The sequence below is a fragment of the Zerene cesonia genome, chromosome 27 (assembly GCF_012273895.1).
Source record: "Zerene cesonia ecotype Mississippi chromosome 27, Zerene_cesonia_1.1, whole genome shotgun sequence".
Lineage (NCBI taxonomy): Eukaryota > Metazoa > Arthropoda > Insecta > Lepidoptera > Pieridae > Zerene > Zerene cesonia.
This window is the reverse complement of record NC_052128.1, coordinates 6,164,069-6,176,139: the sequence shown is the minus strand read 5'-3', so window position 1 is coordinate 6,176,139 and position 12,071 is coordinate 6,164,069. Positions and strand designations below refer to the sequence as shown.

The 12,071-nt window shown below is 32.2% G+C and overlaps 1 protein-coding gene across 1 annotated transcript in view; it reads right to left on the bottom strand.

Annotated features, from left to right (window-relative positions):
- LOC119837404 (allatostatin-A) overlaps window positions 1–9,401 on the bottom strand; it is a 40,994-nt gene extending 31,593 nt beyond the window's left edge. Inside the window, exon 1 of the mRNA XM_038362975.1 lies at window positions 9,331–9,401. The gene's annotated coding sequence lies outside the window, so the exon portion shown is untranslated. The remainder of the gene's footprint in view (window positions 1–9,330) is intronic.
- Window positions 9,402–12,071: the final 2,670 nt, after the last annotated feature.

The following is a 12,071-nucleotide window of genomic DNA, read 5'->3' as shown; positions in this document are numbered from 1 at the left end:
AACACTGTACAGCGAGCGTGGTCGCGGCTTAAAAGTCTTTAATTTCTAAATGTATAATACCCGCGTAAAATCAAACACAAGAAAATACTAAAGTGAAGTTATTTTGAGTCGTCATTTTAAACAGTTTCAATATATACCACCGGTATTGTTATTGTTATTAAATCAATTTTCTCAAAGATATTTTGCAATTCTTAACTATGCCTTTCAAAGATTTCAGTGGGAAAAATAAACTCAATAAACAAAATTTTAATCTACATTTACTATATATACCTATGAAACTAGCTTTACACCCACGGTTTCTCCTGCGTAGTCAAAGCAAAAGATCGTGTGGCATATCCCCGTTAAAAACTACGTATAAATATGAATGTTCGTGACCCCAGAAAGACATGTCTCACAGACATGGGTCACAAACTATCATTATATCAAATTTCATCGAAATCAGTGCAGCGGTTTTTGTGTTAATAAAATTAGCATAATAATATTTATTAAAATTATTATATACCTTTGAGCTAAATAATACTGTTTAGATTGGATTGAATTTATGACTTCAATACTAACAATATAATTATAGTGAACAAGTGGCCATCAGAAAATGAATAAATATCTTTTTCTACAAAGCTTCAAAGAAAGCTTATTTTTATATTTTAATTTTGGACGGACAATATTCCTCAAACAATATTATGATTGACGGATGTGCGCAATCTAATTTATAGCCGATAAAAATGAATATTGTTTACTTCTAGTTTCGTTTGAAATATGCTGAAATTATTATTTTAAAACCATCCAAAATTTACACGTAGTTACTAAAACTACTGTAAAATAATTACTATTTTTTACTATGAGGTAAGACAGTTCAAACAAACTTAAGCAAAAAAGCATCCCTTCCAAACCAACTTCAAAAAAGGAGGAGATTCTCAATTCGACTGTTCTATTCCGTTGAATGAGAGCTGGCCCAATTCGTGCCGAAGCGTGCTCGACTCCCACATACAAATACAAGGTTCTTTATCACAGAAAATATTATTATCTACAACAAAAAGGTCATTGATTTTCCAGATTGCATGATTCTAAAATTGAAAAAGTGTCATTTTCCTATCAAACACAAAGAACAACGCAGGAGTCACGATTTTGGGGTGAAATATGGAGTTTTCGAAAAACGAAATAAACAAAACAATACAATCAATTTGACCTCCTCCCTTTTTAGGAACATTCTATCCCACTAATATTATAAATGCGAAACTTTGTAAGGATGTGTGTGTGTTTGTTGCTCTTTCACGCAAAAACTACTGAACCGATTGCAATGAAATTTGGTACGTAGACAGCTGGACAACTGGAATAACATATAAGCAACTTTTTATCCCGATATTCCTACGGGATATGGACTTACGCGGGTGAAACCGCGGGACGCAGCTAGTCGGTTATAAAATAGTGTTTACATTAAATATTAGCAAAAAAAAGTGTATAAGTGCTTCATTGTTTTATAATCATTAATTATTTGTCTTGCCTGATGGTTTAATTGATATTACAAAATCCAAAGAAGCTATCCGTTAAATTAAATTCAGTGTTAATTCAATATAATTCCCGTATAATTATATTGTTCGGCCGAGGCTTGTTTCATGAGCACAGTTAATAATTGCGAATATAATGCTCGGAATACGATGTGTGTTTCGAGATTATTCTATGCCATCATCATTTATGAAATAACTAGCTTTTGCCCGTGGGTTCGCACTCGTTAAATTCGGAGTAACCTAATAGACTTATTATTCATATAAATTTTCCTCTTAAATCACTCTATCTATTAAAAAATCCCCATTAAAATCCGTTGCGTGGTTACATAGAGACATAGGGACAGACAGAGAAAGCGACTTTGTTTTATACTATGTCGTGTAGATAACTATTTTTTTTGGAATAGGTTTAAAAATTATTTAAATTTTGAGGTTAATTAAAAGCAATCTATTCCACCATTCGTAAAGATTTTTAAAAGTTTTCACGAATATTTCTCTATTAACTTTCACCGTTTACTGATCGGTTTTCTTTATGGACCAGACTTCCATGACCTGCCTGAAAGAGACATTTTCCATGTACGTTCCCAAAGGGAAACGCACCCAGGACCCCTCGGTTCTACGCCCGCGTGGAAACCACTGTGGACCTCTTTAAAGGAGGCGGTAAACCTCCCAATAAACACTCAGGTTTCACATTAAGACACAATAACATAATTATAATTCATTTTGGAAGTTACGATAATTCATAACCTAGTCACATACAGATGTAGTTTTATATCCATCCCAAAACACGAAGCATTATTTCACACAGAGGTATTTCCCATAGCGCATCGACAGTTCTTAAGAAAAAAATGCTAACAAAACGCGTAGGAAGCGCTCTCACGAATCATCAACTAATAATAATACTTCCATTACCATATCTATAGAAGACATTTCTTATATTCAGCTCAATTTCACAATGATATTTATTTGATACAAATTCCTGCCGTATGTCGTATGATTGGGACTTTATATTACATATTTATATGTTATATTAAAGATCGCAATGGGCGTACGTTATGCTTATGTACGAATACCAGCTGTTCCCTGCGGCTTCGCTCGCGTGGTCAAAGATAGTCTCAATAGATTTATATAGCGCTATGGTAATATATGGAATGATTCTAATGCGCATCGGATGGATTTTTCCATGGAAATAACATGTTTCCACGTGAGAAAAGCTAGCCTATATAGACCTATATAGCCTATATAGACTAGATTTATCACCTTATTTTGATTCAATGTCGAAAGAGCATCTTAACTTTCAACCGAAAATACTGCACTTTTTACGAAATGTTATTTCGGAGATGTATATTTCTTATAGCGTCTGAATAAAAAATTAATAAGACAAAGGGAGTGTGTTTATGATATAAAAAAACAAGTTTCAACAGAAATTACGTCGTGTCTAGAAAAAAAAGTTTTTGCAAAAGATGAAAAGAAAGAGCGACGTCTTAGTAATTTGAATTTTTCATGTTAATTTTGAAGTTATATGAAAAAAGTGTGAAGGCAAAAGTTGCAGATCTTTTAATTACCTACAACTTTGTGATAAAACTCTATTTCGCAGGACTTGTAGTTTTTACGGAAATCGCTGAAATATCGGCGGTCTATCTAACGACGAGTCCTGAGACCGTAATTTATTTTATGCATTCCATTTCTTCTTTATCCCTACTATAATATTAATATTTTTCATGCGAAAGTCACACTGTCTATCTGTGTGTCTGACTCATTTTTATGCCTAAACTACCTACCACTATACCAATTTAATAAAATTTGCTATACTGGTAGTTTGAGATACGAGAAAGACATAAGATAAATGTTATCTTGGAAACCGCACGGGACCGGCAACTGTAAAGGAAAACCCCATGACTGCCTATCTTTACTTTCATCTTATCTCTTAAAAAAGCCGCCATTTTGACTGGACGGATTAGAGAATATGCTTAATTAAATTATGATATGTGAAGTGTATAGAAATGGAATTTATACAGTTTGTTTGTATCTCATAATATTGTTATTGTTTTGAATGTTTCCAGTGAGAAATGATAAAATTTCTATTCTTGTCTATTTCTAGTTGTATTATTTATGAAACAATAGAAGACATTTGGTTTAATAGAAATTCTAGTCCTTTTGAATTATATGCAATATTATAAAGTATAATACTAATATTATAAAGCTGAAGAGTTTGTTTGAAGACACTAATCTCAGGAACTGCTGGTCCGATTTGAAAAATGCTTTCAGTATTAGATAGCCCATTTATTGAGGAAGGCTGTAAGCTATATAATATATAATGAAATATATATCTTATATTAAACTAACGCTTATACTTTTAATCAATTATGGCAATAGTGCTGAATTATGAAGGAAAAATTAAGATCTATGACCTCTAATAACTTGCTTTTAAATATGGGTATTCAGATGTGAACACACTTCGATTGTGCAATTAAGAAGTACTGGAACAAGAGTTTCCTGGATTCAATTCCCATCTGATACATCCTACTCATATTTTAAACTAGCTGCGCCCCGCGGTTTCACCCGCGTAAGTCGCATATCCCGTAGGAATATCGGAATAAAATGTTGCCTATATGTTATTTCAGTTGTCTAGCTGACTACGTAGCAAATTTCATTGCAATCGGTTGTGTAGTTTTTGTGTGAAAGAGTAACAAACACACTTATATTCTTACAAACTTTCGCACTTATAATATTGGTACGAGTGTAACAACATAATATTAATTCTTTCATTTAGAGTCGCCTTCACCCTGTACAAGTATTTTTTCCACGAATAGGCAGTCTTAAGTGACTAGTATTTCCTTGTGTTTGGTATTACGTGAGTATGATAATTTTATTCTTCAAATTATGCTTCTATTTCAGGCATTCAAAACCCGTTTTATTTATATTATTGTCTCGATGTTTTGAACTGTGAAGACATATCTCTAAAAATATATATACATATGCGGCCTGCACTTGTAAATAATAGAAATAATTAACATATCTACATTAGAAAACACTGGTTTCATTTTGTAAAGTGAAACTAAGTGAAATACTTAAAGAATTATGCATAAAACTTACATAAATGAGGGAAAGAATGTAAGTGCGATAAACTCAAGCTCAGCGGCGTTAAAGTGCAATGCAATTTCTTCGCTAAGTTACTTGACAAGTGTCCAAAGCTGCAATAAATGCAATCCTGGGGATTAAATCTCTCGAGCTTTAACTTGTAAGTTGGAACTTGTTGACTGTTCCTTTGTACATGACACGCATTTGTTATTGCGGGGGTTAGGTACAAACACAATACAATAATACTGATCATGTGGCAAGGCAAGCTTTGGACTGGAACCCCCAAGGAAAGCGCAAACGTGGTCGTTTTAAACAGACCTGGCGGCGGAAAATCATAGCGGAGGCCGAGGAAATCGGGAGATGGAGCGATTTAAAAAGGGAAGCTCACGATAGGAGTAGCTGGCGGAGCACTGCGGATGCCCTCTGCCCTAGCTTAGGGCCATAGGAATCTGAGTGAAGTAAGTCACAATACAATAATAGCATGTGTTATGTGGTCTTCTTATCTTAATATATAAAACGCAAAGGTGACTCACTTACAACATCCACTGTAAAAAGGTGATTTGATTAAATCACTGCATAGTATCAAGTTGTTTTCTCTGTCTCTCTCTATGTATGCTTAAATCTTTCTATAAAACCGTTTATTAATAGATAGAGCGATTAAAAGGAAGGTTTATACGTATCATCTCCCAATTTAACGCGTGCGAAGTCGCGGGCAAAAGCTAATAATATTTCAATAAAAATGGAACTAGTGAATTGTAGGTATATATTTTGAAAAAAATATAATACTCTAAAATACAGTTCCATTAAGAAGTATGAACAAAAAATATAACAATATAAAAAACTTAATTTATCACTTCCATTCCAAATATCGAGGAATTGAAACCTGTACCTGGGCTGTGGTGGCTGGCTTCAACCACTGCGAGTATGACTCACAAATATATAACTTTGGTGTTAAACTTATTTCATCAACAACTTCTCTATGGTTTTTACCTGACTGAATATGTAATGAGATATTTGAAAGGTTTCTCTGCTATTCATACTCTCTTATTGGAGCAAGCTTATACGAAATATGGAAGAAGATCGAAATTTGATATATTGTTAAGTTTTTAATAATGCTCGTTCCACGCTTACAGAAAGGCGAAAATTAAATTTTGATTTTAACGTATTTGAGCTGTCATATTATTGATTATGTAATCTTTAATCTTATACCTTTAAACGAACAATTCTTGTATATATATATATATATATATATATATATGTATATATATAATTGGAATCTCGGAATCGGCTCCAACGATTTTCATGAAATTTAGTATATAGGGGGTTTCGGGGGCGATAAATCGATCTAGCTAGGAATTTTTTTTAGAAAATGTCATATTCGTGTTTTATTCGTGTTTTTTTTTTCCTGACATCTATTGGTGAATAATAATACTATTTTGCTTCGTAGATAGCTGGACAACTGAAATAACACATAGGCACTTTTTATACCGATATTCCTACGGGATACGGACTTACGCGGTTTCAACCGCGGGTCACAGCTAGTATAAATAATTAATCTTAGGTGTTAGGTTTTCAAAACGTGCGGTTTAAATTTAAAAAGAAACGGATATGTTTTTTAAGGGAAGCCAGATCGTTGCTTTGAGCCACAAATTTGTTTACATTAATCACACTGTCACACTTCACACTAATATTATGAATGTGCAAGTTTCTTTGTTTGGTTTGTTCGTCAATCACGCTGAAACTACTGAACGAAGTTTGATGAAATTTAGGATAGACAGGGTTCTGCTGATTTGGGTGATAGGATATTTTTATTCTGATTTAATGCTTCCTTGGGATAAAACAGGAAACTTGATATCCGAGCGAAGACTAGCGTCTAAATATGTAACATTCATTTTTTTATTGCCTAAAAAGGTAATATAAAATATTTTTAGTTACCTTAGTTAGTTTACGTTTTTAGTTACCTTACTGTTCATTATGTTTACTGTGGCTATAGGTTTATATGTACCAGGGCGAAGCCGGGGCGGAGCGCTAGTCATATATAACACTACTTAATATTAATTACAACTTTTATACTTTATTCGTTCATGTGGCGACAAAACAATGTTAATTCTATATTGTTTTGTCTCGTTTTTAAATAATATGACAAAAAAGAAATTACGTGATTCAAATAAAATTTTATCTCATCAACGGTATTGTATAATTTAATTATATTCCAATATTGTCATATGTTTCCGGGTATTAAACCTTTTAAAGTGCTGTAGGGTTTTATTGTAATAGACCCTTAAACGTCTTATCCCATAATAAGCGATGGTTTTAAAGTAATTATAAACTATATGAGATGATGGATAGAATATTTTAGGTAATATGGGAGAATAAGCATAGTATTGATATGTATATATTTATAAGTATAGACCTAGCCAATGTATATGTAATAAATAATACTTAAAGTTGACCATCGCTTTATATGGGGTAATGCTACATTTCGTCTCAGAAACTTCATTTATGGGCAATTACTTTTTCTTATTAGAAACTTTTCTAGCCCCTTTGAAAATATATCTTCTATAAGCAACGCCCGCGTTTGTCCGCGTGATGAAAAAAAACTAAGTGAGCTACCTATGTCACTATTTAGTCTCCCATCTCCATACAAAATTCGAATCATTAAATCTCTTTGTCGCGACGTGCAACAAACAAACAAACACACACATTAACATTTATAAGATGATTCTAACCTATATAACTAAACTAGGTAAGGAAACCTATAGTAGTACCTATTATTCCGACATTATTAGATGGAGTTTTAAGCAAAGACTATAAACCTTATCTATATTAATATTGTAAAGCTGAAGAGTTTGGTTGTTTGTTTGTTTGAACGCTCAAATCTCAGGATCTACTAGTCCGATTTGAACAGTACAGTATCCATTCAATAAAAATATTCATTATGTTTGAAGGGTTTGGCCTTTTAAATAATTACATCGTAGTAACGTGAGTACATTGTGTAGAATGTGGATAATTATTTCAATGTTGTTGCTTTGTTGTTAGTAATTCGTGGAATTTTAAAAGTTTCCATATACAAATTAGATATGTTTTAACGGATTTTACCGCGTTTTATTAATGTTTTTTTAATGAAATAACCCGTCATGACGTTGGTTGTAGTATGCAAATTATTGGGTTAAGTAATTATGATTATTTTTGTGAGATAAATAAATAGCTTTAAACCGAAATGTGCGTGATTTTTGGTCTTATACCCCGCAAACAATATCATCATATTTGGCTGCTTTTAAATTCTAAATATAGTTAAATATTCGCTTCACAATCTTCACCCACTGTCAAACATTTCCCAATGTAAAAATATTTCGTTGATCGAATCGAATTTCAAGATTGATTGTTATCATGATATGTGTATAGACGAGTAGCTAATATAGTAATTTATAAAGTTCTTTCTTTACTTTATCATCAATAGAATTGAACTGAGGTGTGTTTTCAATGTTTGTTTACTTACGTTTTCTATTACCAAATTGTTCTATTGCGTTTGTCTTTTTTCTAGAATACGTACTAATCCTTACGAATTATAAACGCGAACTGTAATGTAAATCTCCGTCTGTCTGACTCTTTTTCACGCCTAAACCACTGAACCGTGTGACTGAAATTTAGTACATAGATAGTTTGAGACCCAAAAAAGGACAATCAGTAGTTTTTATACCGTAAAACCCATAGAAAAGGAAACTATGCAGGAAATCTGCCTACCTTTTCATTCGCCACGAGAAACCGCATTAGGGAAGCTAGTAATATTTATAATTTATAATAGACTGCATATATAGCAAATAATTTTTAAATATTTTTTTGTTGTTTATATTTAATCAGTAGAATTTAAATCGACATCATTTTATACAATTTAAACAATATAGGCTATAGAATATATATATTACAATTCATATAAAAATTACGTTATAACTCTTGGATAGTCAATATATTAGTATAGGGTCATATAAGTCTCAACTTGGCAAATTCGAAACACGATAAAATCTCTTGAAATAAATTATATTAACGATTGCTTAGTTAACTTAGGACAAGTTTTGTAAATTTGTGACAGCTTTCTTTTAATTTTGAAACAGGTTGTCGAGCTAATAATGGTTATTTCAATTAATATGATATTTAATTATAAATAAATTTATTTGCAAGTTTATTTCGTAGCGTTCTTCATAACTATATTATGCTTTTATGTAATTATTGTAATATACAAAATATATTAATTAAGAGATTACCAAAAAATTCTAGAAATTTTTCAATTTGATTATATAAGATAGTATTTTTTCTCATGGTATTGCTTTGTCTTGTACATATTAATGTCATTTCCAAATACAGTTCATTATAAATTTATTAAAGATCAATTTTGAGTTCATTGTGTATTATAAAGATTTAGAATATAACTGTCGTTCAAGTTATTAAATGTGAATAAAGGTTTTATAATTCTTCATATATGTGTATTATGAAAATTTATTTATTTCTCAGTTATAAAAAATACGATAAAACCAAAATGAGATTTACTATCAACTAAAATATCCTGAACAAAATATTTGTCACTATTTTTTTTTGTACATAAATATATTTCATATTTTTTCATTAAATAATATTTAATGTAACGAAACGTCCAAAAAATTTACTTTCTATATAATTACCAGTTAAAAACTAACACTTACCCGATAAGCTGACTGAATTACAAAAAAAAAAAAACAATAACGGAACTTACTTGGCGAAAGTTACGTAGCAAAGTTCACGAATGTGAGACGCGTAGCATGCTACGACGCGCGAGTTTCGACTACGCCGCTACGCGCTCCCTCGAAGCTTTTATAAGCGCCTCCCATAGGCGTTGGGCGGGGATCTACGTGAAATCTTGGTTTCATGCTAAATGGATAATCTGAAATTATTATTTAAATCTTTTCACAAATTATAAAAGTGCAGTTTGGAAGAAATGGCATGAACATTTTCTCTTGCATTTTTATTTGTACTTGTAATTTGATAAAATTAATGTTGAGGAAGCGGAAAATTTATTTGTTTAATTATGTTTGGTAAATACGATTATTTTCGTCTTTATTTATGTTAAATTATAAAATCATGTCGACGACTGCTTGTAAGGTTCTTCGAATAATTTAATTATGATGATGATATTATTATTTCATTGAATTATTACATGTTTTATTTTAAGCTGTGTTGTAATTTTATTATGAATAGTTGATATTTTTAGTATCTAAAGAATGTTCCTAATTTTCTTAATTAACTTAATTATTGTAAACTTGTATTTATTATATATGTGATAATAATGAAAAGAGAGGGGCATTCAGTCAAAGCTGAGATCATTCCAGCTCCTCCATATAGTCTAGCAGCCTGCAAAGTCTGACAAAAACTCTAGGGAGAGACCTAGGAGAACATAAGTGCCTCACCTATACGCCACAACCGGCGAAGTATTTTTTAAGATTAAGAAATGTACACATTAGTGCATTTTTTAATCTTAAAAAATACTTCGGTATAACCATACTACTTAAGCAGATGCATCAAAATTCTTTCAACCTTTTTTGGTATTGTTACATATGTGCTTGCACACGAAAAAAAAAAAATATTTTATCAAACTTTCTATACCAGCCTAATCTTATAAAAAGTTATGATTACAACACAGACATTTAAAATTAATATATTCACACAAACGTTCTAATTGAATAAAATATAGTCTTATTCAATAATTGAACAAATATTAGTACAGAAGATAGTACACTTTTTAAAAAAACTTTTATTTGCCAGAAAACATGATGTACATTATTATTACCTTAAAGATATTACTGAGTAGTGAGCTATATTTAATTTTTTAAAGTAAGTACACTTATTATTACATTAAAAAATGCCATTTATCGATATTGTGGATAATTAATAAAATAACAGCAGCTGCATACAGTTTTTCAACCCACGTCTGCAGTATTATCATTTATTAAAGTTGAACAATGCAATAACTTAGTGGGCTATTTTCTCCGCTTGGTTGGCTGGTTTACACGACTGTGACTGCAAAAACGTGTTATGCATCCACGTGTATATTTTTATATATTGCTATTTGCTTATTGTCTTAAGAATATATTTTTAAACTAGCTTTCCGCCTGCGCCTTCGCCCGCATAGTCAACAGAAAAGGTAATATTTTTTCTAGCATAGTTCCTTATCCCAAGCAATTTTCGGGTTAAAAAGTATCTTATATCTTTTCTTGGATTTAAAGCTACATCACTTCAGCCCTGGGACGTCCACTGCTGAACAAAGGCCTCCCTCAAAGATTTCCAACACAACCGGTCACTGGTGACCTGTATCCAGCGACTACCAGACACTCGGACCAGGTCGTCTGTCTATCTCGTGGGTGGTCGTCCCACGCTTCGTCGGCCAGTACGTGGTCTCCATTCCAGAACCTTTTTGCCCTAACGGCCAACGGATTTTCAGCTATACCTGTACCAAGTTTCATCAAAATCGGTTCAGTGGTTTGGGCGTGAAGAAGTGACAAACAGACAGATAATACGCATTTATAATATTACTAGCTGTTAGCCCTGGTTTCACCCGTTGCATGTGTATAGCCTATGTCACTCAATGTAATTGCAGCTTCAGCTCAGTCATTCACGCATGATGGCGTGACCAAGGGAAAGGGATTCGTTTTGTATATCATGTTGTAGTTTCTTTTTAAATCAATGTCCTAATCGATTTATACCTATTTACCACTAAGGGTCCGCCTCGGCTTCACCCGTGGTACGTTAATTCTCCTAAAACCTGAGTTGCTAGAGTTCAGAGGCTATACCGTACTATAAACATGTTCTTTCTATCTTGCTATGACTAAAGACCTCCACATACTATATCGTTAGGTCAATATTCAAATAACAATGAATGAGTTCGATTTGTCATAGTTTTTCCTTATGATTCGTAAATGTCATTGCCCATAGTACCAAGCCGTGCCAGGTGAGGGTCATTACTTACTTTTAAGACTATGAGCTCACTTTTTTACTCAGAATTGTTTTTACTAATCGTTATGTTTTTGTAAAAAAAAAGCTTTCTTGCACTACTCAATATATACTTACTAATAATTTAAAATGAATGAATTTGTTTGTTTGTTAGTCTTTTTTTCACGACGCAACAGAATGATTTAAGATTAGATTTTTTGTTTTGGGATAGAAGGTGATATAGGCTACTATTTACCGCGGTAAATATCTCGTACCTATGGGATTTTTTTTTAAATTACGCGGGTGAAGCCACGTGCGCACAATTAGTTTTTTAATACATTAATTGAACAGAGTAATCAAAATGATCCAAAAACCATTAAAGGTAAATGCTTTTATTGTAATGCTATCTGTATATTAAGGCACAAGCTCTCTGCCCGCGGTTTCGTCCGCGTAGTCAACAGAAAATATAGAGTATTTTCGTTATTATTATATGTTTAGTGTTTAAATTGTAAGCCAGTGAAGCATCAATTT